The 25,219-nt window shown below is 45.2% G+C and overlaps 1 long non-coding RNA gene across 1 annotated transcript; it reads left to right on the top strand.

Annotated features, from left to right (window-relative positions):
• Positions 1–6,527: 6,527 nt before the first annotated feature.
• Positions 6,528–18,919, top strand: LOC141076194 (uncharacterized). Its single transcript, XR_012227438.1, has 3 exons — positions 6,528–6,922; positions 17,420–17,573; positions 17,662–18,919. It is a non-coding gene; the product is annotated as an uncharacterized lncRNA (long non-coding RNA).
• Positions 18,920–25,219: the final 6,300 nt, after the last annotated feature.

Here is a 25,219-nt window from a genome sequence, read left to right as displayed (position 1 = left end):
GCAGTTAATCCTGAATGCTATCTCTGTGTTTTCAACTCTGCAAGCTTATATCTGGTATATAGTTTTTTCAACTTACTCTGCTTGTCCCCTTATGTTGTGAGGTCAAGAAACTTTTCAAAGTGCTTTATGATCCATGTAGTGCTGGATATGTGTTTATTTGACCACAACATTTTATTGGGTCCTGGTGTCTCAATTTAGTGTGATTGATTAACGAGAAGAGAGAGAGCCCAAAAAAAAAAAAAAAGTTCTAAGTCTTATCCTCCTATATATTCAGACATAGCTTGGGGATAGCATTTATGCAGGGGGCATTTATGCACACTTTATCCAAGTACAGTTTATCAAAGTACTGGCAGTTATAACATGGCAGTTAGACAGGGCAGGAGATAGGTAAGACATTTATATACATCTACTCCCTGTACATTAGGAGTGCAACAAATATATACCATATGCATTTGTGTAATTTTAATCCTGGCCGCTGCATTCACACACATCCACCGCCCTGGCATTAACTCTCTACACTCCATCAACATTGGCCCCTCGCTTCTTTCCTCTCCTATGTATAGCACTCATGCTCTTTTCACGTTGTTAAACTGCACAGATCCAGTCAGTCCCACCATTCAACATCAGAGACGCTCTCACAAATCACTTAACCATCTGCTCACTCTTTCTATCCTCCTTCTCCTAGTCGCAGGAGACATTGCTCCCAACACTGGTCCCCCATGTTATAGAAAGTCAAACCTCCCGACTGCTACACTCAGAAACCCCTCTAATCTTATTAATATTCCCTGCATGCCATCTGTCTCTCTTAATTGTGCACTTTGGAATTCTCGCTCAGTGTGTAACAAACTCTCCTTCATTCATGACTTTTTCCTTTCTAATTCTCTTAACCTCCTGGCTCTTACTGAAACCTGGATCCAGCAGTCAGACACTACCGCTGCTGCTGCTCTTTCATATGGGGGGCTTCACTTCTCTCATACCCCAAGATCAGACAATAGAGCTGGTGGAGGCGTTGGTCTGCTCCTATCACCAAAATGTACCTTTCAGGTTATCCCTCAAGTACCCTCACTTGTCTTCCCTTCTTTTGAGGTCCACGCCATCAGACTCTACACCCCCTTCTCCATGCGAGTGGCGGTGGTGTATCGTCCTCCCGGCCCCTCCCATCAGTTCCTGGATCATTTTGCCACTTGGCTTCCACATTTTCTCTCCTGTGACATCCCTACCCTCATCATGGGTGATTTCAACATCCCCATTGCTCTTCCCCTCTCACCATCTGCTACTCACCTTTTATCTCTAACCTCCTCATTTGGCCTTTCGCAGCTTACTAATTCTCCAACGCATGAAGACGGAAACTCCCTCGATTTGGTCTTCTCTCGGCTTTGTGCAGTGGATGATTTTGCAAACTCCCCTCTCCCGCTCTCTGACCACAATCTTCTTTCATTCTCTATCAAGAACTGCCAGGCCACTCAGGTCACCCCCACTGTCCAGACTTATAGAAACATACAGGCCATTAACACCCAGAAACTTGTGAAGAACTTGCAGTCTTCATTGGCCCCTATCTCCTCCCTCTCCTGTCCTGATTCTGCATTGAAGCATTACAATGAAACACTTCAAAGTGCCCTGGATGAATTTGCACCCCCTATAAATAGAACATCACAAGGCAGACGGCGACAACCCTGGCACACGGTGCAAACACGTTTCCTGCAGCGGTGCTCCAGGTGCGCCGAACGTCTGTGGAGAAAATCCAATCTACCCGAAGATTTCATCCATTTTAAGTTTATGCTTAGAACATACAACACTGCCCTTCACCTCTCCAAACAAACCTATTTCAACACCCTCATCACCTCACTGTCCAATAACCCGAAACGTCTCTTTGACACTTTTCATTCTCTACTCAATCCAAGAGTACAGGCCCCAACCACGGAGCTCCGAGCTGACGATCTGGCCAATTACTTCAAAGAAAAAATTGACCAGATCCGACAGGAAATTATCTCCCAATCACCTCATACCATGCACTGTCCTCCCTCCCCCACTGCATCTAACTCACTCTCTGATTTTGAACCAGTCACAGAAGAAGAAGTAAGCAGGCTCCTTGCATCTTCTCGCCCAACTACTTGCACCAGTGACCCATTTCCGTCACAGCTCCTTCAGTCCCTTTCCCCTGCTGTCACCCCTCACTTAACTAAAGTATTTAACCTCTCTCTTCTGGTATTTTTCCCTCCTCATTTAAGCATGCCATCATACATCCACTACTTAAAAAACCATCCCTCGACCAAAACTGTGCCGCTAACTATAGACCTGTCTCTAATCTTCCCTTCATCTCTAAACTCCTGGAACGCCTGGTCCACTCCCGTCTTATCCGCTATCTCTCAGAAAACTCTCTTCTCGACCCTCTCCAATCCGGTTTCCGCTCTTTACACTCCTCCACTGAAACTGCCCTTACTAAAGTCTCTAATGATCTGCTAACAGCTAAATCAAATGGTCACTACTCCATGCTAATTCTCTTGGATCTCTCTGCAGCATTCGACACTGTGGATCATCAGCTCCTCCTCACTATGCTCCGTTCCATTGGCCTCAAGGATACCGTTCTCTCCTGGTTCTCCTCCTATCTCTCCGACCGCTCCTTTACTGTATCTTTTGCCAGTTCCTCCTCCTCTCATCTTCCCCTTACTGTTGGGGTCCCCCAAGGATCGGTTCTAGGTCCCCTCCTCTTCTCCATGTACACTGCCCCTATTGGTCAAACAATCAGTAGATTTGATTTCCAGTACCATCTCTATGCTGATGACACCCAATTATACGCTTCTTCTCCTGACATCACGCCAGCCTTTCTAGAAAACACCGGCGATTGTCTAAACGCTGTGTCTAATATCATGTCCTCACTATATCTGAAACTGAACCTGTCAAAGACTGAACTCCTGGTGTTTCCTCCCTCTACTAATGTACCTATACCCGACATTGCCATTTCTGTGTGTGGTTCCACTATTACTCCCCAGCAACAGGCCCGCTGTCTTGGGGTCATACTTGATTCCGAGCTTTCCTTTGCCCCCCACATTCGATCACTGGCTCGCTCTTGTCATCTGCACCTCAAAAACATTTCTAGAATTCGACCTTTTCTTACCTTTGACTCTGCAAAAACTCTTACTGTTTCTCTTATTCATTCTCGTCTCGACTATTGTAACTCTCTTCTAATCGGTCTCCCTCTTACCAAACTCTCCCCCCTCCAATCTGTCTTGAATGCTGCAGCCAGGATCATATTCCTCACCAATCGTTACACCGATGCCTCTACCTTGTGCCAGTCATTACACTGGCTACCCATCCACTCCAGAATTCAGTATAAACTTATTACCCTCACTCACAAAGCCCTCCATGGCTCAGCACCACCCTACATCTCCTCCCTTGTTTCAGTATACCACCCTACCCGCGCCCTCCGTTCTGCTGATGACCTGAGATTAGCATCCTCAATAGTCAGAACCTCCCACTCCCGTCTCCAAGACTTTACACGTGCCGCGCCAATTCTTTGGAATGCACTTCCCAGGTCAATACGATTAGTCCCCAATCCCCACAATTTTAAGCGTGTCCTGAAAACACATTTATTCAGACTGGCCTACCACCCCAACACATTAACCTAATCTATCCCTGTGTGGCAGAGCCAAAAGTTTTACCATAACCAGGTTCCCCGCTTCATGTTCCCACATGCTTTATGCCTCCATTAGCCCTCTGTGTCTGTACTGTTACACACTTAACATTATGGCTGGTCCATACAATCAGGGCAACTGTTACCACCCACCTTTCGTGTCTCCCTCTTTCCTCATAGACTGTAAGCTTGCGAGCAGGGCCCGCTCTTTCCTCTTGGTATTTGTTATAATCTACTGTATGTGATTATTGTTATGCTGTAATGTCTATTGTCTGTACAAATCCCCTCTGAAATGTAAAGTGCTGCGGAATATGTCGGCGCTATAAAAATAAAATGTATTATTATTATTATTATGTAGCACAGCCCACATAGTATATAACACAGTCCACATAGTATATAACACAGTCCACATAGTATATAGCACAGCCACATAGTATATAGCACAGCCACATAGTATATAGCACAGCCACATAGTATATAGCACGGCCCACATAGTATATAGCACGGCCCACATAGTATATAGCACGGCCCACATAGTATATAGCACGGCCCACATACTGTATATGGAGTCCACAAACTACAGTGGGGAAAATAAGTATTTGTTATGCTGCCAATTTTGCAAGTTTTCCCACCTACAAGAATGAAGAGGTCTGTAATTTTTGAAGAGGTCTGTAATTTTTATTGCAGGTACACTTCAACTGTGAGAGACTAAATGTAAAAATAAAAAACAGAAAATCGCATTTTATATTTTCTAAATAATTAAATTACATTTTATTGCATGAAAAAAGTATTTGATCACCGACCAATTAGCCAGAATTCTGCCTCTCACAGACCTGTTAGTTTTTCTTTATGAAGCCTCCTACTCTGCACTCATTACCTGTATTAATTGCATCTGTTTAATCTCATTACCTGTATACTAGACACCTGTCCACACACTCAATCACACTCCCAACCTCTCCACAATGGCCAAGACCAAAGCGCTGTCTAAGGACACCAGGGAAAAAATTGTAGACCTGTACAAGGCTGGGATGAGCTACAGGACAATAGGCAAGCAGCTAGGTGAGAAGGCAACTGTTGGTGCAATTATTACAAACATTGAAGAAATACAAGATGACTGATCTTCCTCAGTCCGCGGCTCCATGAAAGATCTCGCCTTGTAGAGTAAGGATGATTCTGAGAAAGGTCAGGAATCAGGCCAGAACTACATGGAATGAGGACCTGGTCAATGACTTGAAGAGAGCTGGGACCACAGTCTCAAACATTACAGTTAGTAATACATGACGCGGTCATGGATTAAAATCCTGCAAGGCACGCAAGGTTCCCCTGCTCACGCCAGCACATGTCCAGGCCTATTTGAAGGTCGCCAATGACCATCTGGATGATCCAGAGGAGGCATGGGAGAAGGTCAAGTGGTCAGATGAGACCAAAAGAGAATTTTTGGGTGTCAACTCCATACATATGTGAGGAGGAACAAGAAGGATGAATACAACCCCAAGAACACAGTCCCAACCGTGAAGCCTAGTGGGGGAAACATCATACTTTGGGGGTGCTTTTCTGCAAAGGGGACAGGACAACTGCAACGTATTGAAGGATGGATGGGGTCATGTATCGGAAGATTTTGGCTAACAACCTCCTTCTCTCAGTAACAGCATTGAAGATGGGTGGAGGCTGGGTCTTCGAGCAGAACAATGACCCAAAACACACAGACAGGGAAAGTAAGGAGTGGCCACTAAAGAAGAATGTCAGGGTCCTGGAGTAGTCTAGCCGGTCTCCAGACCTGAACCCAGCAGAAAATCTTTGGAGGAGCGGAAACTCAATGTTGCCAAGCGACAGCTCCAAAAACTGAAATATATGGAGATCTGTATGGAGGAGGGGGCCAAAAATCCTGTTTCTCTATTGTGTCAAATACTTATTTCATGCAATAAAATTCACATTAATTCCTTAGAAATCATAGGATGTGATCTTCTGTTATTTATTGTTAGATTCTGTCTCTCACAGGTGAAGTATTCCTACAATAACAATTACCGACCTCTCCATTCTCTGTAGGGGGAAACCTCGAAAATCGGAAGAACATCAAAGACTTATTCTCCCCACTGTATCCTGAGAAAATGTGTTCTCCAGGAATCCAATAGCGTCTTCCCTCCCAAGCCTCGCCGGGTGGGCATGAAGCGCTGGACAGTCATCGGGAATTGTCGGACACATTTTGCAGCCGTTTTTACCTATTTCCCCTTGTATATAGGTAAACTCTGGGGAGAAAACTATTTTTTGTGGTAAAATGTAATTATTTTTTCCTCATCGCCCAATGGTATAAAATTCTGGGAGAAAGATGAGTAATTGAGAGGTGGCGGGTGTAACATGGCGCCTCTTATTGGGGGCTCTGATAATGTGACATGGCCCCTAACACCATAAGAGCAGACTCTGCCCTGTCAGACGGCGCTCCTTCCCTCCTGAGGAGTGTCCGGCCCCTTATGGGGTATCGGCGCTCAGGGGAAATTGTGGAACAAGTGGTTTCTGTTTTCTCCTCTTCTCCCGTGTGATAATTACAGACTCGGGGTCAGAGCGACATTTTAGTGGGAACATTTCATTCCTCCGCTCAATGTTACACAATTCTGTGACCCCCTGAGGGTTAATAATCCTCCCTGCCCCCTAGATGAGCCCCCAGAGGTGGAGGGGGTAACATGGGGCCACTTGTGGGGTCTCTGCTGTTCTGGTGTCAGAGCTCTTCACACGTCACACGGCGTCCGCCGTCTATCCCAGCCACAATGGCGCCCCTTCCCTCCCGAGCCTGTGGGGTATCGGCACTCAGGAGACACGGCGCACTGTGCGGCCTCAGCGCTCCTGTCACCTTTAGGACAATGATACATTGGGGGAAAGTCACATTTCTGTGAGGAAAACAGTAAAATTGTCATTTCTTCCTTCCACATTGCTGAAATTCCGGTCACACTGTCCGAATTCAGATATTGTCCTGTCAGAAAGGAGAAGACAGGGAGCGAAAGGGTTAATAGGACTCACAGGAGGAACCGACCCAGAAAGCAGAAGGTCCAGGAGCGTCTGCCACATATATGGCTGCTCTGTGTGCACAGGACCTGTGATGAGGTCACAGAAGGGGAGGAGTCAGGAGTCACATGATCAGGGGCCTCAGTGTCTGCCACATCCCCACCTAACCGGAAGACATTACATGTGACTGGATGGTACAGGACCTGCGGTGACGTCATGACCATGTGGCGCAATGGGGGAGGAGCCAGAGAGTTTGCAGGCTGGAAGCTGCAGGAGATCGGAAACTTGTGAGAGGTAATGGCGGGAACAGGGAACATGGGGAGGACAGGGGGTGTGATAGAGGGGAGCAGGAGGGTGCAGGGGGTGTGTGATAAAGGGGAGCAGGAGGGTGCAGGGGGTTTGTGATAGAGGGGAGCAGGAGGGGGCAGGGGGTGTGTGATAGAGGGGAGCGGGAGGGGGCAGGGGGTGTGTGATAGAGGGGAGCGAGAGGGCGCAGGGGGTGTGTGATAGAGGGGAGCAAGAGGGTGCAGGGGGTGTGTGATAGAGGGGAGCAGGAGGGTGCAGGGGGTGTGTGATAGAGGGGAGCGAGAGGGCGCAGGGGGTGTGCGATAGAGGGGAGCAGGAGGGCGCTGGGGGTGTGTGATAGAGAGGAGCAAGAGGGCGCTGGGGGTGTGTGATAGAGGGGAGCAAGAGGGCGCTGGGGGTGTGTGATAGAGAGGAGCAAGAGGGTGCAGGGGGTGTGTGATAGAGGGGAGCAAGAGAGTGCAGGGGGTGTGTGATAGAGGGGAGCGAGAGGGTGCAGGGGGTGTGCGATAGAGGGGAGCAGGAGGGCGCTGGGGGTGTGTGATAGAGGGGAGCGAGAGGGCGCAGGGGGTGTGTGATAGAGGGGAGCAAGAGGGCGCTGGGGGTGTGTGATAGAGAGGAGCAAGAGGGTGCAGGGGGTGTGTGATAGAGGGGAGCAAGAGAGTGCAGGGGGTGTGTGATAGAGGGGAGCGAGAGGGTGCAGGGGGTGTGTGATAGAGGGGAGCGAGAGGGTGCAGGGGGTGTGTGATAGAGGGGAGCGAGAGGGTGCAGGGGGTGTGTGATAGAGGGGAGCGAGAGGGTGCAGGGGGGGTGTGATAAAGGGGTGTGGGGGGGTGTGAAAGAGGGGAGCGGGAGGGTGCGGGGGGGTGTGATAGAGGGGAGCAGGGTGTGTGGGAGATGGAGGGCTGTAAGCGGGTGCGGGTGCTGGAGGGCTGCAGGGTGTGTGCATTTCCAGCCTCCAGTGACAGGCGAGTGATGGGAGTGGCGGTGTTGCACCCACCGATCAGACATTGATGACCCGTCCTAAGCAGGGCTGTGGAGTCGGAGTCGTGGAGTTGGAGTTAGTTTTGGTTGGAGTCGGAATCGGTAGAAATGTACCGACTCCGACTCCAGCTTTAAAAAAAATGTATTAATATTTCATAATTGAACTTTCATATGAATTTTATAAATGTTACTCAAATATATATGTTCTATCAAACTATGAACAACAGTGATAAGCAGTTCTGCTGGAGATAGAGACATTTCTTACTTCTTGTGTGTCACTGTTCTCCACTGCCCTTATCTAATCTTATACTTGGTTAACCTCATGCTGCCCCAACCCCCCTACTTACAATGTATGAAACTGAAAGTGAAAATGTGTTGCAAATTCTTAGTAGTAAAGCTCCTCCTCTAGACTAGATCATACTAGGTGTGCATCTTCCAAGCATCTCACAGCTGCCTGCTACTCAGAAGAGCAAGACTGTAAGAAGTATTATCCTTTCAACAAACTTTGCATCAGTTAACTGTGAGTACATGAGGAATAATAACAGTATTACTGACCACTATATCAGTTGTACGACCTGGCAATAATTTTGTACAATTGTTTTTAGGAAAAACAATTGTCATTTGGATTAGGAATGCAGAATTAAAAACCTGAGAATGTCAAAGAAGCATCACATTAAATCAGCTGTATTTGAACATTTCACCATCACTCAAGATAGAAAACATTATGTCTGTCAGTGTATGACAAATGATCCAGACGAAAACAAATGCTGTGAAACCAAGATGAGTGCATATTCAGGCAAAGATAAAAATGCTCCTACCAGAGCTTCTAATCTAAAGAGACATTTACAGCGCTTTCATCCAGAAGTACTGAAAGCAGTGGATGAGAAAGACTGCATCCAAACCAATGAACCAGTGCCCAGCTCTTCCAGCCAAACAAAGGAGCAGAGAACTTTGCAGCCATCAGTTGCAAGATATTTTGTCAGTGACAAAGTTACTGTGACAATGACAGTAGATACATTTAAAAAACAGATCATAGAGCTTGTTGTAAAGGATAGTGTGCCTATTTCATTATTTTCACGACCAGCTTTTATGTGTCTGAATGGGGAAATGGCCCGCAAGCTTGGTGTTTCTCTGGAGAGAGAGAGAGTATTAGAAAATTAGTAATCGAAGAAGCTTTTAAACAAAAGGAAGAACTTAAGAAAACTCTCAAGGGACGCTTTCTGTTTGTTAAAATGGTTGCCTGCACATGTCACAGAGTGAACTATTTTGCCATCAATGTCCGATTTGTTTGTGACAAAAATGAAATAGTTACCAAGACATTGGCAGTAAAAGACACCAAAGCTCATCACACCAGTGAGTTTCTCCAGGTCTTGGTGGAAAAGGTTCTGCAAGACTATGAACTTAAAAAAGAGCAAGTTCTTTCTGTCGTAACTGACAATGCTTCAAATATGATAAGTACTATTAATAATAATAATAATCTTTATTTAGCGCTAACATATTCCGCAGCGCTTTACATTTTGCACACATCATCATCACTGTCCCCGATGCGGCTCACAATCTAAATTCCCTATTAGTATGTCTTTAGAATGTGGGAGGAAACCAAAGTGCCCGGAGGAAACCCACGCAAACACGGGGAGAACATACAAACTCCTTGCAGATGTTGTCCTTGGTGGGATTCGAACCCAGGACCCCAGCGCTGCAAAGCTGCAGCGCTAACCACTGAGCCACCGTGCCGAGCTAATGAATGAGAGTAATGATGGTGACCAGCAGCTAGAAGAACATTCTGGGTCCACAGAGACAGAAATGTTTGAAATAGAGGAACACAGTATTATAACTGAGGAGCAAACTGAAGTTGCTTCAGATTTACAGCAACATGATAGTTTAGATGATCTTGTTGAAACTGTGTCAATATGTTCTTTCATTCATCACATGCGCTGTGTTGTGCATACGCTACAGCTGGCTATAAGAGACAGTCTGCAAGAAGGACATGCTGCTGCACTGATTGGCAAGGTGACAAAATTGGCTACTGTTGCCAGAACCCCTAAAGTTGACTCAATTTTGAAGAGACGTGCTGGAAAAGGGGCAATTATTGATCAAGCCACACGATGGGGCAGTACTTAATGATTCAGCGCTTGGTTGAACTGAAAACCTTTCTTGTAGACATGGCTAACCCTCAACTGGCGCTAAATGAAAGTCAGTGGAATCAGGTGACTGAGCTGGAAAAATTGCTAGAGCACCCATTTACAGTGACTAAAAAATTACAAGCAGAGGACTTAACTCCAAGTATTTTCTTAAAGGAGTGGAAGAACCTGATGTTTCGCCTGTCCCAAAGAGGAGGGTTAATTGCAAGTGGCATTGCTACATCAATGAAACGGAGAGAGGAGCTACTATTACAAAATAACATTCTTTTGGCAGCTGTTTATGTAGACCCAATGCATCGGATTCTTCTAGATGATCAACAGCTAAGTAAAGGAAAAGAAGCTCTGTTTGAAATAGCAGTAAGGATGAAAGGGTTGCAGAACAGTCAGGAGGAACAAGAAGAATTCGGTCGTCCTGCCACATCTTCACCCTCATCATCAACTGATGAAGAATTTAATTTTGAAAAATATTTGGATCACAAGGACCGTGCAAAGCGTTCCCACATAGAAGAAGAGTCATCCCCATCAAGGAACACAGCCAGTACATTTCAGCAGAATTTTTCATGTGCACTAAAAGAAATTGAGAAATTTGACCGTTCATCAAAAATAACAGTGCAACAAGCGATTCCTCTGTATCCTGACATTGTCAGAGATGTTGCCCGAGTGGTTACTGCTTTGCCACCAACACAAGTTAGTGTAGAGAGGTTGTTCTCTGCTCTCAAAATAATTAGATCAGATTTGAGGGCATCCATGAAGGAGGATCTGACAGAGGCAAAACTTTTTCTGAGGACAAATTTATAGATTTCTTCTTATTAACTGCATAAAAGTGTTTATTGCATATTTACTTACAGTTTAGAAAAGTTTATAAAACTTATTTGCTATATTCTAATTGTATTCTAATAAATGTAGTTTTTGCTCTAAGTGGTCTGATTACTTATATGATGGTGAGAAACTGAATAAGCACGATGTTTAATATTTTACAACAGTAAATTTGTTGTTATGAATTGGCCATTTATGAAGGAGTCGGAGTCGGAGCCTGATAAAATCCAGGAGGCGGAGTCGGAGTCGCAACTGTGGCTTACCGACTCCACAGCCCTGATTATCACTTATTATTGTTTTATTATTTCAAACATTGAAATCCATATATGGTACAAATTCTGATAATAATTATATGGATATTACTGATTGCTATGGTACGCTGTGATATTATAGGTTAGGAAAATTACCAGATTTGGTATAGAATAGGGAATGAAGACTTCAAGCAAGATACTGAAATTATGTTAACCCCTTACCTACAAATGACGTAATATTCCGTCCATGTGACCATGGACCTAATTACCATGGACGGAATATTACATCATCGCGATCAGCGGCGCCCACGTGGTGAGCGCCGCTGATCGCGGCCGAGTGTCAGCTAATTATCATAGCTGACACCCGGCACAATGTGTCAGGGGCAGTCACGGACCGCCCCCGACACGTTAACCCCTTGCACACCGCGATCAAACACGATCGCGGTGTACCGGGGGTTAAAGGGAAGCATCGGCAGGGAGAGGGCTCCCTCCTTGCTTCCCTGAGCCCCCCACGGCAGCGCAATGTGCAGCGCTGCTGCGGGGGACTCCTTTCCTGCAGGTCCCCGGATCCAATATGGCGACGGGGATCTCCAGGGGCCTGCAGGAAGCTGGCTTCCTCAGTGCCTGCAAAGTGCAGGCATGAGGAAGCCTGTGCAGTGCCTGTGACAGATCGCTGATCTGTCACAGTGATCTGTGATGTGACAGATCAGCGATCTGTCACAGGACAGTGATGTCCCCCCTGGGACATTGTAATAAAGTAAAAAAAAAATAAAAAAAGTGTAAAAATAATTTTAAAAAAAATCGCCAAATAAATTTAAAAAAAAAAAAATATTCCCCAATAAATTCATTTTTTGGAAATAAAAAAAACAAAAAACAATAAAAGTACACATATTTGGTATCGCTGCATCCGTAACGACCCGCCCTATAAAACTGTCCCAATAGTTAACCCCTTAAGCGAACCCCTTAAAAAATAAAAAACAAAGCAAAAAATAATGATTTATTATCATACCGCCGAACAAAAAGTGCAATAACGCGCGATCAAAAAGACGCATATAAATATCCATGGTGCCACTGAAAACGTCATCTTGTCCCACAAAAAACGAGCCACCATACAGCGTCATCAGTGAAAAAATAAAAAAGTTATAGCTCGCAGAATAAAGTGATGCAAAAATAATTATTTTTTATATAAAATTGTTTTCATTGCATAAAAGCGCCAAAACATAAAAAAATGACCTAAATGAGGTATCGCTGTAACCGTACTGACCAGAAGAATAAAACCGCATTATAAATTTTACCGCACCCGGAACGGCGTAAACGCACCACCCAAAAGAAATTCATGAAACGCTGGTTTTTGTAAATTCTGCGTCCCAAAAAACGAAATAAAAAGCGATCAAAAAATGTCACGTGCCCGAACATGATACCAATAAAAGCGTCAACTCGTCCCGCAAAAAATAAGACCTCACATGACTCGGTGGGTCAAAATATGGAAAAATTATAGCTCTCAAAATGTGGTGATGCAAAAACTATTTTTACAATAAAAAGCGTCTTTTAGCGTGCGACAGCTGTCAAACATAAAAACCGCCATAAATAGTAAATCAAACCCCCCGTTATCACCCCCTTAGTTAGGGAAAAATAATACAATTAAAAAAATGTATTTATTTCCATTTTCCCATTAGGGCTAGGGTTAGGGCTAAGGCTAGGGTTAGGGCTAGGGTTAGGGCTAGGGTTAGGGCTAGGGTTAGGGTTAGGGTTAGAATTGGGGTTTCCACTATTTGGCCACATAAGGTGCTCTCCAAACGCAACATGGCATCTGATCTCAATTCCAGCCAATTCTGCGTTGAAAAAGTCAAATGGTGCTACTTCCCTTCCAAGCTCTGCCATGCACCCAAACAGTGTTTTACCCCCTCATATGGGGTATCAGCCTACTCAGGACAATTTGCAAAACAACTTTTGGGGTCCTATTTCTCCTGTTGCCCTTAGGAAAATAAAAATTTTGGGGCAAAAATATCATTTTTGTGGAAAAAAATTTTTTTGTTATTTTCACGCCTGGGCGTTATAAACTTCTGTGAAGCACTTGGGGGTTCAAAGTTCTCACCACACATCTAGATAAGTTCCTTGGGGGGTCTAGTTTCCAAAATGGGGTCATTTGTGGGGGGTTTACACTGTTTTGGTACATCAGGGGCTTTCCAAACGCGACATGGTGTCTGATCTCAATTCCAGCCAAAAAAGTCAAATGGCGCTGCTTGCCTTCCGAGCTCTGCCATGTGCCCAAATAGTCATTTACACCCACATATGGGGTATCAGCGTACTCAGGACAAATTGCACAATAACTTTTAAGGTCCTGTTACCCTTGGGAAAATAAAAATTGGGGGTGAAAAGATCATTTTGTGGAAAAAATATGATTTTTTAATTGTACCGCTGTACATTATAAACTTCTGTGAAGCCCTTGTGGGTTCAAAGTTCTCACCACATATCTAGATAAGTTCCTTAGGGGGTCTAGTTTCAAAAATGGGGTCACTTGTGGGGGGTTTCCACTGTTTAGGTACATCAGGGGCTCTCCAAATGCGACATGGCGTCCGATCAGAATTCCAGCCAATTTTGCACTGAAAAAGTCAAACGGCGCTCCTTCCCTTCTGAGCTCTGCCATGCGCCGAAACAGTGGTTCCCCCCCACATATCAGGTATCAGCGTGCTCAGGACAAATTGCACAATAATTTTTGCAGTCCAATTTCTCCTGTTACACTTGGTAAAATAAAAAAAATTGAACCTGAAGTAATTTTTTTGTGAAAAAAAGTTAAATGTTAATTTTTTTTAAATATTCAAAAAATTCCTGTGACGCACCTGAAGGGTTAATAAACTCCTTGAATGTGGTTTTAAGCACCTTAAGGGGTGCAGTTTTTAGAATGGTGTCACTTTTGGGTATTTTCTATCATATAGACCCCTCAAAGTGGCTTCAAATGTGATGTGGTCCGTAGAAATAAAATGGTGTTGCAAAAATGAGAGATCGCTGGTCAACTTTTAACCCTTATATCTTACTAACAAATAAAAATTTTGGTTCCAAAATTGTGCTGATGTAAAGTAAACATGTGGCAAATGTTACTTATTAACTTTTTTGTGTGCCATATCTCTGTGATTTAAGGGCATAAAAATTCAAAGTTGGAAAATTGCGGAATTTTCAAAATTTTCGCCAAATTTCTGTTTTTCTCATAAATAAACGCAAGATATATGAATGAAATTTTACCACTAACATGAAGTACAATATGTCACGAGAAAACAATGTCAGAATCACCGGGATCCACGGAAGCATTTCAGAGTTATGACCTCATAAAGGGACAGTGGTCAGAATTGTAAAAATTGGCCCGGTAGTTAACGTGCAAACCACCCTTGGTAGTGAAGGGGTTAATAAAGACTTTTCATATTTCTAAATTGATTCTTATCAGTTGCAAGAAGAAGAATGCCGCTATCCAGAAGTCCCAGAAGGTAACAAAGCTATGATTTCTGAGTAATAGACTGTGTTACTCACAAGTGCAGTATCCACCACTGACAGCCACAAGTGCAGTATCCACCACTGACAGTCACAAGTGCAGTATCCATCACTGACAGCCACAAGTGCAGTATCCACCACTGACAGCCACAAGTGCAGTATCCACCACTGACAGCCACAAGTGCAGTATCCACCACTGACAGTCACAAGTGCAGTATCCATCACTGACAGCCACAAGTGCAGTAACCACCACTGACAGCCACAAGTGCAGTATCCATCATTGACAGTCACAAGTGCAGTATCCACCACTGACAGCCACAAGTGCAGTATCCACCACTGACAGTCACAAGTGCAGTATCCATCACTGACAGTCACAAGTGCAGTATCCACCACTGACAGCCACAAGTGCAGTATCCACCACTGACAGTCACAAGTGCAGTATCCACCACTGACAGCCACAAGTGCAGTATCCATCACTGACAGCCACAAGTGCAGTATCCACCACTGACAGCCACAAGTGCAGTATCCACCACTGACAGTCACAAGTGCAGTATCCATCACTGACAGTCACAAGGGCAGTATCCACCACTGACAGTCACAAGTGCAGTATTCACCACTGACAGTCACAAGTGCAGTATCCACCACTAACAGTCACAAGTGCAGTATCCACCACTGACAGTCACATGTGCACTATCCACCACTGACAGTCACAAGTGCAGTATCCACCACTGACAGTCACAAGTGCACTATCCACCACTGACAGTCACAAGTGCAGTATCCACCACTGACACCCACAAGTGCAGTATCCACCACTGACAGTCACAAGTGCAGTATCCACCACTGACAGTCACAAGTGCAGTATCCACCACTGACAGTCACAAGTGCACTATCCACCACTGACAGCCACAAGTGCAGTATCCACCACTGACAGTCACAAGTGCAGTATCCACCACTGACAGCCACAAGTGCAGTATCCACCACTGACAGCCACAAGTGCAGTATCCACCACTGACAGTCACAAGTGCAGTATCCACCACTGACAGTCACAAGTGCAGTATTCACTGTCAATTACAAGTGCAGTATCCACCACTGACAGTCACAAGTGCAGAATCCAAGACTGACAGTCACAAGTGCAGTATCCACCACTGACAGTCACAAGTGCAGTATCCACCACTGACAGTCACAAGTGCAGTATCCACCACTGACAGTCACAAGTGCAGTATCCACCACTGACAGCCACAAGTGCAGTATCCACCACTGACAGCCACAAGTGCAGAATCCACCACTGACAGTTACAAGTGCAGTATCCACCACCGACAGTCACAATTAAAGTGTCTAACCTGACAACCAGAGGACAATAATCCTATGATGCTGAGATGAACTGTGTTATCACATTCTTACCAAGTTCCAGAAGTTTCCAATCACCTGTAAAGCTTCGATGAAGGCTGGTGAACAATAAGGTAATTGTCAGGAAGCTACAACCCTGACGTGTCCTGTGCATTAGGACTGAGGACTGGTTATGGTGCTATGTTTAGCAAGGAAGAGTCATTTTAACCCTTGCTTTGCTGACCAAAGACGTCACACCTGTTCAAAGACCAGTACTGATGGAGGATTCCAGAAATATCCAAGGCGAGCCAATGTAAGCCCAGGTTTTTAAAGGTGACACTGCACAGATATTAAAGCTGCATTTCATCTATAGACTTTGTTTTCTTATCAACATTTGAATTTATGGACTTTGATTTTTACACAACACGATTTCTACAACATCTATATGCTATAGAAAAACTGTATTTTTAAAAGAATCAAGAAGAAGACAGAAGAACATCAAAATGAAGACCAGATGACATCAGATGATGATGACTGGACCTGAGATGCTTCAATTTAGACTTAGGGAAGTATAATTATACATATTGTATATGAATATTGTTCACGGCTTACCATAACATGAATTCACATCAATTATGTCATTGAGTACGTATAACAATAATCTGATATTATTGATATTAAATTATTTTGTCAAAGAAGAAAGAAGATCTTGTTATATTTTGAGGGTTCCAATTAATGTCTGTCTCCCTCAAAAGGGGGAATTGTTAAATATTAATAATCTGTTAATTTCTTATTACACCCAGTTCTGTACATTGCTTTAGCTGACACGACATAGGTTATTTTTGTAAGCTTGGCTCATGGTAGAGGACAACTCCATTTATAGAGACCACGTGCTTTAAGAGACGTATATAATTCATGGCTAACTCTAGAGGTCGTGCTTGCTTGCTCCCTCCCCATCATGAGACACAGACGTGTGGAAGTCATCTGTGCTGGGCCATGACATTACGAACAGCTGGAATGTAACTTTGCTACGTGAGAAGCCGAACAGAGACAGACGCCATTTGCCATGTGGGATCCCAGATAAAGAATACATGTTGCTTTGCTATGAACTAATGGACAATCTCTCTTTCACCTATTTTTTATGTTTTTCTGTAATAATCTTTTCTTTGATGGAAGAATCCAAATAAACCACTATATTTTTATCTGGTAACTAGTCCTGAGTATTTTACAAGAATACGCATTATTTTACACACTGCCATAATTTGGCCCAGACCACAAGCTCCTCATCCTCCTAGCCAACCAAGTTATTAAGTGTAATTACTTGATACCTGAACTATTGTGACCCTGTGTATCTGGCCTGGATGCCCCAATTATATATGCCACCCTGGGTAGAAAGCACACCCTAGAAGGCCACATGCCTAGGCTACTGGTAGCAAATTTGACCTAGCAAATATGTGAAATTGAGAATATTTCCTGTCACATTGCAGTAGAAGATGTGATGAGACGCTGGCGCAGCATCCGCGACCAATACAGGCGGGAACGTCAGCAGCGGTCTAGGAGTGGTGATGCGGGCCACATAAAGAGGAAATATATCTATTATGACCGCCTCTCCTTCCTCGCCCCTATTCTGGATCTGAGACCGTAAGTAGATACCTCACACCACATTACACAGATACTTTACAGGGCCAAAAAAATGATTTATTTATGGCTCTGTTCTATTTCATAACAGAACTCGGTCCAACCTTACGGAGAGAGGAACTGGCTCAGATACCGAGCCCATCATAGATCCTCGGTCTGTAGGGGATGAGGTGGCTGGCCCATCTTCTCCCCCTCGAAGAAGCATGGGTGAAGATTCCTCTCAGGAAAACCCAGTGCCTGCACCACAAACCCCACCACCAGGACCACATCCACAAGCAGGACCGTCTGCTGCTGCACCATCAGCCATACAGGAGGAGCAGGGCAACATCAGCAGCAGCCCAACTGCCCAGATCCGGGGCTCCCCACAGCCTGCTGGACCATCCCAGCGAGGAAGAAGAAGGCGCCATATCTCTGCCCAAGATACCCGTACCAATGTTGACACAGGGGCACTGAACTATCTGGCTTGATTCAATAATGATGATGGCGAGGAGGCATACTCATGCAGCCTAGCCCTTTATCTTCGTGCCTTTTCCCGTGAGGTGAGGCTATGTATTCGAGGATGTTTTCAGATCCTGCTTGATGCAAGCACACACCCCATATGAGTTATTTGAATATCTGGAGAGGTGGCAGCTTTCACCCAGAAATCTGATGTGCCTTAGACACCCCACACACATGCTTGCTCAAGCAGGCTCTGATGATCCTCAAATACATGGGCCTACACCTCACCCCCTTCCTCCCCCTACCCAACCTTTCCAACAGCAGCCACATATGTCTGGCTCTAGCCAACCTCACCAATATGGCCACTTGTTCCCACCCAGTGTTGGAGGCTGGTCCCAACCTGGTTGGGTACGACATGGCTATTTTGGTGGGTATGAGACACGGGCCTACCAGCCCCAACAAGAGGCCCCTCTCCAGTATCACTCTGGCCAGTACCAACCACAATCCCAGGAGGCAGTACACTACCCACATCATGGGCAACAGTATGCCCCCACACAGGGCGATGGCCAAGTTGGGCAAAGTAGCCAGCAGCAAACACAGGCTGGTCTTCCGCCTTCTCCTACCCCAACCTACCAAAATTTATATTGTTGCCATTTTGGTATTGCCTAATGGTTTTGTGGTTGTTTAATATGTCAGAAAGTGTTATTTGTACCCAATTTTCACATCTTTACAAAGGCCAATTTGGCCCATTGCCACATTTATCATATGGCAATAATATGTTTTTCTTTAAAAAAAAAAAGGCAAAAGTAAACATTTGTCTACTACATTTTACGTCTCGGTCTCAATTCTAAAAAAAGGTGTCAGCATACTAACATACGCTTACCAATGCAATTAAACAGTCATAGAATCATAAGGGGTTTAAATATATACATTTAGACAGACATAAACCAAAAAATTATAACATAGTCACAGCATGCTCTTGCCAAGAAGATTCCCCCTCAGGTGACATAAAGTAATTTGTAAAAATATCACGCACTTTGAGCCCAGAGAGTGGTCTACGTTGAGGGGTGATATGTGGTCTCGCCCTACGCACATTGTCCGGCCTACGCACAACCCCAGCAGAGGAGGAACAATCATGTATCCTGGTGAAGTTATGAAGAATGACACAGGCTTTAAATACTTCATTAACATTTTGTTCACTCAGCTGAATGGCAGACTGGAGTACCCGCCATTTGGCACAAAGAATGCCAAAGGAACACTCCACCAGTCGCCGAGCACGTGATAGGCGCAAGTTAAAAATTCTGCGCCGTGGTCCAGGTTGCGCCGGGGATATGGCCTCATGACATTGCGCCTTAACTGAAATGCCTCATCTGCCAAAAGGACATAAGGGACTGATTCTTGAGTGGAGCCTGGTAGCTGGCATACTGGTGGTAGATCCAACTGGTTGGTGCATAGCCGCTGACCCATAATGGAAGTATTGAAGACTCTAGAGTCTCCCGTCTTTCCATAGGCCCCAATGTCAAGAATTATAAACTTGCATTGAGGGTCGGCCAGAGCCAACAATACAACAGAAAAGTATTGTTTATAATTGAAGAATTGGGAGCCAGAGTTCGGCGGCTTACGCACCCGGATATGTTTGCCATCAAGGGCCCCAATACAATTAGGAAACTGGCATTCCTCCTCAAAGTACCTTGATATCCTCAACCAGTCTTCCATCCTGTGCTCGGGCATGACGAGTTGATGTAGTCTTGACCATATTTGACTACATGTCGACCTGACTATGCCAGAAATGGTAGATCTTCCAATGAGAAAGTCATGGTGGAGGGCGGCATAAGACAGGTCAGTGGACAGGAAGCTGAAGAACAACAGAAATGGAACATTTTAGAATGCACAAATTAACAAAAGACCAGGTACATACATACAAAACTTGTTAGTGATTCAGATCTACTAACACACATATATTTGGTCGCACAATGACTAAGTGATATTCAGTACATATGTTAGCGTGGATGGTCAGGAGCCGGAATCTCCAGGAGTGGACCCTCTGGACCGTGGCACCGAGGGGTCCCGGGCGAGCTGCCAGGTTGAACCGACCCCTATACAGGGACCGTTAGGAGCAGGCCCAGGGGTTCAAGTGCCACGGTAGCCGGTACCGAGAGGGGCGGCTCAGAATGGACTGGAGTAGGAGTGCGGGACTGAAGCGTAGGCTATAAGGCTGGAATATGGAGAGATATCTGGAGCGGAACACAGGAGACAGGACTGAAGTAGGACTGTAGGATTATGGATAGTTGGATGGAGCAGGAACACCGGAGGCAGGACTGGAGTAGGATGTTACAGGAACGCTGGTGCAGGACTGGAGTAGGATGGGACTGGAACACAGGAACAGGACTGGAGTAGGATGGAACAGGAACACAGGAACAGGACTGGAGTAGGATGGAACTGGAACACAGGAGCAGGACTGGAGTAGGAAGGAACAGGAACGCTGGAACAGGACTGGAGTGGGATGGAACAGGAACGCTGGAGCAGGACTGGAGTAGGATGGAACTGGAACACAGGAGCAGGACTGGAGTATAATGCAGGGAACACGAGAGACAGAGCTGCGAGGCTGCTGCAGGAAACATCGGGGACGGAACTGAGAGGATGCAGAGAGCACAGGAGGAAGCAGGGCCCAGTGTGCAAGGTAACACAACGATCAGGCGCCTCCCTCAGGGGGAAGCAGCCTTATATGGCCCCGTCTGGTCTGCCATTGGTCCGAAGGTGCATCCGGGTCAGGGCACAGCGGGAGCACAAGAAGCAGAAGGGAGGCGCGGCCGTGGCCTATGGCGCATGCGCATTGCATACAGAGATGGTGTCGGCCGCGCGCCCGTCAGAAGTGACCGCCGTGGCCGTCGGGAGGAGAGAGGCTGCGGCATGGGATCGGAGGCCGGCTGCGGCATGGGAGCGGAGGCCGGGTATGATGGAGCGGTGTAACAGTACCCCCTCCCCTAAGCCGCCCTCCCGGAGATTAGCAAGAAATCTCTTGCGGATACGGGGAGCATTGATATTCTCCCGAGGCTCCCAGGATCTCTCCTCAGGACCAAAGCCCTTCCAATCAACAAGAAAGAATGTCCTACCTCTAACCCTCTTCATAGCGAGAATGTCCTGCACTTCAAAGACATCATCGGCACCCACCGGCTGAGGACCAGGATCAGGCAAGGAATGGAAACGATTCAGTGCCACAGGTTTCAGGAGGGAGACGTGGAAGGTGTTCGGGACCCGGAGCGAAGCAGGCAACCTCAATTTGTAGGCGACTTCGTTGATACGTCCAAGAATTTCAAACGGACTGATGTAGCGTGGTCCCAACTTGTAGGAGGGCAGTTTCAACCGGATGAATTTGGAGGAGAGCTAGACTTTGTCCCCAACACGATACGGTGGAGGATCCAATCTCCTTTTGTCGGCATTATTCCCGTCATTTATCGCTCGTTACATTTTCTCCATAAAATAACAGATTCCTCTTTGTTACACGTCCTAATACTGATCATTTATATCTCTATATTGTAGAGGAAACATTTCTAGGAGTGTATACACTTCACCACAAACACTTCCCATAGATTTTATTATCATCACTGTTATTAAGCTGCTTTTCTCTTTATATCTTTACCATATCACTGTTTATTCTCTTTTCTTACCCGTTGCACAGTTGCACTCTCACTGGTCACTTGGTGGGGTCACATTTGGCTCTTTTCACCTGCATTGTTCTGTTTCCGGACCCCCCTCACTATCACTTTACCTGACTGATCGCTACCAGATGGCTCTATGCAGCATTATTCATCTTGGTCTTACCAACAGGTTTTCATCCTGATCCTTCTGCTTCACTGGGGATGCTGAATGCTCACGTGGTGTGGGCCCATCCGGTCTCCATGGCAACGAGTCCATCCAGCGTCATTCCGGTCACTCCCCTCGGTGACACCATCCAATCAGAGGTGCCCAGAGGCGGAGTTACCTGGGATGGCATGTGACGCTGTTTCCTGGATCCCGCACGTGACACACCACCCGGGGGTGTCACAGATGCATGTACCCACGTGGGGTATACTCGCTCCCTGTGACCTCTGATTGGCATTTGCCCCAGGTCGTTCGGTTTACACCAATAAGCCATCAGGGGTATGTCCCCACCACTATTAGGTGTCACGCCAATAACACGACCCTGGACAGGAAAGGGCCGGTATAAACAGTAACCTCCAATGTGATTGGCTGACATTGGCCGACTCCATCATGTGTTCCATAGATGTGACCAGGGAACAGCCCCAATTCCTTTAGGAGCACCCCCACTTTACCCCAGAGTTACTCCCCTTGCCTGGATTAGTGCAGGACCTTGGTGTGTTGGAAACACTTATCCGTACCCTCTGAGGAAGCTGACGGGGTGAAACGCCCGTAAGAGGGAATAGTGGTGAATCTGCCATCTTTCTCTGTACACTCCCGGCATGTCGCCTGTAGGATCTGTAATCCCCATCTCTTGTTAGGATGGTTCCTCCTTTACACTATATGGGCTGTGCTGTATTCCTGGGATATCCCATATAGCACTGGCTGCACTTTATATCTCCTCTCTGTATCCCAGGGATGTAATGTGCTGTCAGCTCTTTATTCTCTCACTATTTATACCCTTTGCTCTGTGTCCTCTCATTATATAAGCTATTCATCTATAAGTGCACAGGATCTATTCCCCTTATACACTGATATCCAGTGATAGATCTACAATCCGGTTACATATATCTATGTATGGATTTATCTTACACTCAGTAAATACGGTGCACTTATCTCATCTCCCCCTTGATAGTGACGCTCTCTTAGGATACATGTTACTCTATGATGGCACTTTTGCACATGGCCACTAGATGGCGCTACAACATTTGACATTTGCCTGAATTTTTATATCTACACATGGTTTACACAAATTATATTTTCTTGTGGTAACTCTATACTATTTACCATTAGAAGCTGAGTATTTCTGTAATTATTTGTATGTATACATGATTGATTACCACTTCTGTCTCTGTGAAAACAATCCCATTTAACCCCTTTCTGACATTGGGAGTAAATGTACTTCCTCCCTTTGATGAGGGCTCCGGCGGTGAGCCGACATCTTTTCTGGCACATGTCAGCTCTTTTGCACATCTGCCATTTGCCCCTAACAGCCTCTGACAGCGGCATTTAATGTGCACTTTCAGCTAGCACGTAGGAAATCCCACCCATCGGTGACCCGATCAAAGGATCATGGGTCACGGATGGGTTGGCATGACAACCAGAGGTCTCCAGCAGACCTCTATGCTTGTCACTGCCGGAATGCTGAGCGCCGCCCGCTAGCCAAAGCCACATGAACCAGTGATCGTCCGACCGAACCTTGCTCCCCTTTTAACATGGGCAAACCACTACTCAGACAACACAGGGTGAGGGTAAGACAGTGTGGGCAATGCTTTATTGTACCACAAAACAGGCAGATAACACATAGAACAGTCCCCGCACAGTACCCAAGATGGGGCACATTACAGAGTCTCACCCTTCCACTGACCCGCTGAGATAATGGCAGCTGTGACTTCAGATCTTCCAGGGTCACTACTCCACCTGTAGCACACACACAGGGGGTAATGACAAGCGTAGGGAGATGACAGTCCATACAAGGTACAAGGCCAGTTGATCCGAGGATCACAACGTGGCTTCATCTTCCAGGGTCGACTACTCCACCTGTGGCATGCACACAGAGAGGAGGTAACGACAAGCATAGGAAGATGACAGTCCATTGAGTCCATACAAGGTACAAGTCCAGTTGATCCAAAGACCACAATCTGGCTTCTCCGAACGTCTCCATGGTTCAGTGATGGTCAATGGAGCAGATCTGTATTCTTCCAACCGAGGCTGAAAACCCCTAGGTTGTTTCCTATAGAATGATAGATCCATGTCCCTTGTGAAAATATGGCTGCTGTCCTGTCTCTTGTCCTTTGGATGTATGGATGTCTTGGCAGAATCTCTCTGGCTGTTTCTCTCAGTCTCTTTATACAGAGGCATGTAACCTATTTTTAGACTTAACAAGTGTCCCTCATTCAGTATTTACATAAAGGGTAAGAATGGAGATGAGATTATTATAGCATTACTTGATTATTTAAGCTATTTGCATAGTTTTTCTCTCTCTGCTTTATAAGTCAACAAACTGGCTCCATAACACAATGTATAATTAGCATATCAGCAAACATCACTAGTGATCAAGGATAAGGGCACAATAAAAGTCAATATTACCGGCTTACACAAACAAAAGTCTGTTTTCTTGACCAACCAGAAATCAACACTTAAATTTAAAGCCAACATACAGATAACATTCTATTATTCTTCATTTGCTAAAAAATAGTCGTCTGGTTAATTAAGATACAATGCTCTATGTCTTCACAATGCCAAAAGTAAAAAAGTTTTTAAAAATATTAAAAAAATATAAAAGTTCAAATCACCCCCCTTTCAAAATAAAACAATGAAAAAAATCAAACATACACATATTTGTTATAGCCGGATTCAGAATCGCCCAATCTATCAATATAAAAAAGAATTAACCCGATTGCTAAATGGCGTAAAGAGAAAAAAAGTCAAAGCACCAGAATTACTTTTCCTGGTCACCACAACATTAAAATTCAGTAAAGGATGACCAAAAGATCGTATCTGCACCAAAATGGTATCCATTAAAAAATTCAGCTTGACACGAAAAATAAGCCTTCACCCAACCTGAAATCATGAAAAATGGAGAAGCGATGGATATCGGAAAATGGTGCAATTCTTTCATACTTTACCTAATAAAGAGGAGTTATTTTTACTGATACAGTGGGTATGGAAAGTATTCAGACCCCATTAAATTTTTCACTCTTTGTTTCATTGCAGCCATTTGGTAAATTCAAAATCATACTATCTATTCCTGACACTGGAGGGGCTTATAAACTTCCAAAGTATATAGTTTGAGGTGTGGGATCTGCCAATATGGGGCTAGTTTTCTGACTGTTTCGGATAATATGATACATGATTATAGTTTTTTTTTTCGTTTAGTCTCGCTTGAATATAGGGCAATATTAAATAGTCTCTTGATGAGTCGCCTTTGGTGAGGACGATGAAACCCGCAGAAATGAGAGGCTTGGAGAGTGAGTGTGTAAACGTCACCTCACCCTATATACTGAGATGTGTGGTATATGTTTTTTCTATTA

Source organism: Dendrobates tinctorius, unplaced genomic scaffold (assembly GCF_039654945.1).
Source record: "Dendrobates tinctorius isolate UK_male_01 unplaced genomic scaffold, ASM3965494v1 ptg000395l, whole genome shotgun sequence".
NCBI classification, from domain to species: Eukaryota; Metazoa; Chordata; class Amphibia; order Anura; family Dendrobatidae; genus Dendrobates; species Dendrobates tinctorius.
The sequence above is the reverse complement of the archived record's forward strand: the minus strand, read 5'-3'. Positions and strand labels throughout refer to the sequence as shown.